General features: G+C 32.3%; 1 long non-coding RNA gene across 1 annotated transcript in view; it reads left to right on the plus strand.

Annotated features, from left to right (window-relative positions):
- The window catches only part of LOC125910939 (uncharacterized), a 15553-nt gene extending 9861 nt beyond the window's left edge, over positions 1-5692 (plus strand). Inside the window, exon 3 of the long non-coding RNA XR_007454215.1 lies at positions 5631-5692. This is a non-coding gene — a long non-coding RNA (uncharacterized LOC125910939). The remainder of the gene's footprint in view (positions 1-5630) is intronic.
- Positions 5693-6159: the final 467 nt, after the last annotated feature.

Genomic DNA, 6159 nt, shown 5'->3' on the forward strand with positions numbered 1-6159 from the left:
ACTGTGAGATCATGACCTGAGCTGAAGTCAGACACTTAACTGACTGAGCCACCCAGGCGCCTCTGAAATATCTTTAATAAAAATCTTATACACTAGTATTTTCATATGGGCTTAACTCATATATTCAAGGTAAATATTAGGATTACCAACTGTACAGGTTATTTGTCACCACTGCTCATGTGAATTAAAAGTATTTGATGAAATCATATAGGTATTTTTTTTCTGTTTTATCTTCAAGAAAAATCCTAAATAGACTCAGTAGTAAAATATTTGGAATACTTGCATCTGCTCCTATATTTACTTACGCTAGCGAAATATAAATGTGGGTATTCCTTACAATTAGGTATATAGAGATTAATGATTTAACTTGCCTCCTTATTCCCCTTCACCTCCCATCACCCAAAAGAAACTTTCCCAAAAGAAAACTAATTTTAACCAAAAATATATAATGTCTAGAGTAGTAAAGGTAGATGGTAATATCATGTTTCAAGCTGATAAGAATTTTATTTCCAGAAAATAGAAATGACACATGATAAGAAAGGTATGGTATCATACTTATCCTAGATTAATTACCAAAAAATAATGCTTTAATATCCCCTTGATTTTCAAAAATAAAAGTGATTTAACAGTAAAGAAAACAGTCTCTTATCCTCAATGGTTATTCTTTCTGTCTTCAAAGTATTGCATGTCCAGTATTTAATCCATAGTGTCAGCCTAATAATTTTAACTGGTTACTGTGATGATAGGAAATGTTTTCATTTCTCAGAAATGCCATTTGTATTTTTGTTTCTGATTTTGTGGAGTAAAGGGGGACATTTTCATTCACATAATTTTTCTGTCCAATAGACACTAATCCTTGATAACTTTTACAGAAATAAAATTTTATGGACAATCGTTATCAGTCTATTAAATCACGTAGAGGTGGACTCAGCTGAAATTTTTTTTGTCTAATATTTCAAGATAGTGGGAGTAAATATAACAATTATATTAATAATTACCACCCTGGATATTTTTTTAAAAGTATGATATGAAAAATAGTGCCAAATTTTGACTAATTTGGCTAGTTCTAGTTTCACTTATAGTAACACTTATGACACTTGAAAATTTAGTTAATTCTTTGTCATTGATTTCCCCCCATGTATTTTTTTTTCCAACTATGATATTGATAATTATATATAGATTGTTCCTTCTTAAGAGTTTGTTGGCAAAAATAGCTGTCTAGGAAAATGTCAATCGTAAAAGTCTAAAGTTTTCCCTGAAACAATTTTTCTTTCTGATGCGGTTCTCCTTTTGCAAATTTGCCTAAACTTTTGTATTATAACCTGTACAGACTTTTTCTTAGGAAAGAAACAGATACTACTTTAGTAGGGATGTTTTCCTCTGGTTATCACTTGAGTGATCAAGCATCACCTCATTAGTATTAAGCACTTTTCTTTGTGTCTGTAATTCATAGTGATAACAAGCCATTCTATGATGAACACAACCTAGCTTTCCCTAACACATTATTGTTTTCTTTGCCCTGGCCTACCATGTTAACTAGAGGTCATTATTTCGATCACCTTTGTCAATTAGGGCTTAATCATAGAACGTTCTGATCCTGTTCTCCATATGACCCAGGAGGACATCATCTCAGCCATCTTTTTCTGGATTACAAACTGCATACTTTATGTTAATGTCCTTTCATACAATTTGGATAATACATTATGCCAATTACAGCTACAGAAGGTTAACCTGACAATTTAGTCATGTTATAGTTGGCCTTACGTGTAATATGATTGATTGAATGCTTGAGTTGATTCAATCAGACATTGAAATTGTGAAAAGGATAAGACCATTCACTTTGCATAAAATTGCACTGTTTTTAAGCCTTTAAAATTGACACACCTTGAAAAGTGCCCTGCATTATAGATTTTCTTTTGTATAGGTGCCAGTGGTAAAGTTGTACACTTAATTCTGAGGGAGAAAAGGATAGCATGCATTTGGCAATCATGTTGAGTGATTTTTCAGTTCATTAAGCCTCAGGATTTAAGCTGTTCTAAATAAGACAAATGTGTTCACTTTCTTCCAATATATAAAGCATAATTATTTAAAATTACTTTTTTGGCTATTTCATATATATTTTAATATTATGAAAGGTGAAATGAGTTAACATTTTTGAATTTCAATTGTTAACTGTAATGTTCCATCACTTTTGTGGTATAGCAATATGTGTGTTGAATGTGTGTGTGTGTGTGCACTTACATATAGGGAAAATCTTTCCTGCCAATACCTCTCAAAATATAACTAATAAAATGAGGAAATACTGTTCATGGAGTTGCTTTTCTAATAATTCTACTATGAATTTTTAAAAAATAATATTCCTTCAGTAAAATAGTTTTTATTTATAAAGCATTGGCCTTGTATATATACATTCACTGCAGGGACATTTTTAATGCAGATACTTGTGATCAGGTAATCAAAAACAATATTTTCAATTTAAAATTAGCTGATATGTGTTTATATATACAGTAACTTTGTCCTTCCTCCTCATTAGCTCCCACAATTGAGGCCACAATGGCCAGGTCACTTTAATTTAGTTTTACAAAAATCTTAATCTACTCCTTATTCTTCTACCTGAACATTCTCTTCCTTAGATAACTACATGCCCTGCTTCCTCATCTCTTAGATTTTTGTTCAGTGAAGTCCTTTCCATAAGCCCTAGTTAAATGGCAACGTTTTACTCCTGAACTCTTCCTTGCTTCATTTTTCTCCACATCAGTTACCAATGCCTACGTACTATATTAATTTTCTAATTTATGTGTTTATGGTCTATTCCCATTACAATGTAGACTACAGGAAATCAGAAAATATTATCTTACTTGTTTCCCCCTGTATCTTCAGGGCCTTGATCAGTGGCTGGCACATGATAGGTGCTCAATAGATCTTTACAGAAAGAATAGGAGAAAGAAGTGTATCTTATTTTTTATGTCTCATAAATAACTTGATATTTACTGATTATTTTCCTTGAGTCCTTGTCACAAGTTTTTCTTTTATTTACTTGAATAGTGTTTAAGAGAAAACGTTATTTCTATAATTTGGTGCAACTCGTGTGTGCATATGTATATTTTTGCAAACTGAAAGATTAAGGATTCTACAAAATATAATTGGATAACTTGTTGTATAGCTTCCAGTACTAAGTGTTTTTCAGAGTGCTGTATGTTTTTGGTGTAATCATCCTGACAGGATTTTTAAAAAAATAATATAAAATACAGAGCAGCATTTTTTTCAAGTCTAATCAGAAAGAGTTACTGCAATTAACTGATTGTAAGTTTGTACTTCTTATTCCTTTGGTGTATTTTAAAATCATATCCTTGGTCTTCCCTAAGAAAGTTTTCAGAGTTTTTGACCAATTTTCAGATTTGGGGAAATATCTTATGCCTCTGTACACATCTGTGTAAGATGCGTGAGGGAAATAAAATTGCATATAAATGAACACTGAAGCTTATTCATATCTGTAGTGTGAAAAGTCATGGAAAATGATGAACAAATGTATTTCTGTACGTTGATCTTGGCACCTAAAATAAAAGTTACAATGCATTTAATTCTTCTGGTTGCTAAGGGACATCTGTATCCAGAGTGCAAAATTTTGAAGCACAAAGCCTGCTGTGTGTTCTTTTTATTGACCAATTTTCAATTTGCAAACATATTATATAAGCTTGGGGGGGGCTCAGGGGGATTTTTAAAAAATGTATCTGTATGAGGAACAAATCAGATCAGACTAATCTAATTCCCTCTGTGACAGAGTAACAGACCCTGTGGCTTAGAGGAAAGCAATAGATGTAAGATCTTTATTTCAGTCAGGCTTTTAATTCAGTCTTACAGGACATTAATTGGGGAGCAGCATTACAGGGTTGAGATCCTGCTATTTAGAGCATGGGTGTGCAACTGCTTGGAAGGTCACATTCAAATAGTAGGTATTAATCGGTCTTCCCTCCCCTGAGGGATGGGAGTGGATACTAAGTCATACTTCAGAATCTGTCTGAGCCCATTATTAGATTTTTATCAATGACTGGGATGATCAAGTGGAACTTTTCTTAAATGCATGGATAACATCAAATTGGGAGGGATAACTGGCCTTTAAATAGAAAATTTTAATGACCTTCTTAAGATGAGGAAATGAAAACACAAGAAAGGAAAAAAAAATGTCTTAGGAACAAATAGAAAAAGGGCAGTTAAACAAAAAATTCTCTACAAACTGAAAATGGCAAGTTGTAGGACAATTTGTAGGTAGTCCACAATGGGAAAGAGCGATAAAATTAGCCCATGAATAGGGTAATTTAAAAATATTTACAGTCTTCCCAAATTACTGTACTGCAAATAAGAATATGAAGATCCTGCTTTTGAGTAGAATTTGACAGTCTCTATTCCAGTCAGTTTAATTACTAATCACTAACCCAATTTTACACACCCATTTTTATTTGCTATTCTGTGCTAGCCTCACCCTTGAATTCATTTCTGCTTCACTAGAAACATAGAAAACACCTCATTGAAGATGAAGTCTCCGCCCCTTATTGATATCACTGGTCTACTTGTTTGCTAAATAGAATGCATATTTTTTTCTCTGACCCTATTTTGCCCAAACTTCTTATCTTGGTTTCTATTATCATGCCTTCCTAATTTTTTGCCTGAATATTATAATCATTTATTTGTCATTCTGGGTCCCATGGTACATAATCTATAGGTGAGTTGCCTTACCTTGATTTATGGGTGTATGAGTGCTCTGGCTACTTACCAAATGTGACCATGATATGGCACTGGCATTTAAGAACACTGTTCTTCCAGACTCCTGGATGTCTGTATGTTTTGACTTCTAACCTTGTCTCAGACAATGACTTATCAGTTTTGACTGTTTGCCAAGACTTGACCCAGCACCTAACCTTGATTTGTGGTGTTTATTTGTTCTCTATCACCAAATTGATCACCTGGCTACAGATCTCTGACATTCCATGGGCCACCATTTTGGCCTATATTCATAGGAACAGTCTCTAACCCCATAACTTCCCACTATGGGAATATTTGAAATGGTATTTATTGGGGTTACTTTATTTTATTTTTATTTGAAAAGTATTGCAAAACAAAAGCATGGTAAAATTGAAACTGTACAAAAACCATTTCAGATGCAGTGAAAATCCCTTACATTTCTTCTTGTCCATCCTGTTGCACTAAGTTATTTTTTAAAGATATTTTCTGATAAAAGTTTTGTATATAATCTTCCAGGTATATATAGCTATAAAATTTTATATATAATATTTTTAATCAAAATTATATTATAATGTTCTACAACTTGCTTTTTCATCTGTTAGCCAGTTCCTTTTTGATGAGTAATAGAATATTTCTAAGGTTCTCCTGTTATAAAAAATTATATACTGTATCCATATCTACATAAATTTGTCTCAGGCAGTTAGGTATTTATTTTTAGAATAAATTTCTTAAAATGTAATTGATTTGAATTGAAATAAACCATAATATCTTGATTAGACAGTAGTTTGATTGCATTGTCTGTCCTAAAATACTGAAACTTTAGGTTAATAGCTATCATGTAAAACATGAACCATTCAAGTTTTCAACTTTTTAAAATAATTTTTTTACAGATATCCTAACAGTCAGAAGTGGATTGAAAAGAAACAATCATAGGAAAAGGAACAAAGAAAGCATTAAAAATTATAACATTCAACTTTATAGAACTCTGCATGTTTGTGAAGGTGTACATGAACATTGTTCTTCATTATTCTTCAATGACATGGCAAGATAGAACTTCAAAACAAATCATATTGTATAGACAGGGCAGTAAAGGGAACAAATACAGGGCTTTCTCTGAATACCAGTGAGTTAGTAGGTGAACAGATACAAAACAAGAACACTTAGAACAAGAACACACTTAAAACGGTAGGGGGTCAATTTTTTATGTCCTGCTGGATTTTGAATCTGTATTATTTAATTTGAAAAACTTTTTGTGGGTGCAAATTAGGCCCTATGTTCTAGTTAGAGCCTATGATACCTATTTTAGTTAATGTGTTAACACTCCACAATGCATCCAAGAAACAGACAAATGTCACCAGAAAGAAATCTTCTATGTAGAATTAATAGTATATAAAAAACCTGGTAAATGTTTTTAAGGTG

The sequence above is a fragment of the Panthera uncia genome (assembly GCF_023721935.1).
Source record: "Panthera uncia isolate 11264 chromosome C1 unlocalized genomic scaffold, Puncia_PCG_1.0 HiC_scaffold_3, whole genome shotgun sequence".
Classification (NCBI taxonomy): domain Eukaryota; kingdom Metazoa; phylum Chordata; class Mammalia; order Carnivora; family Felidae; genus Panthera; species Panthera uncia.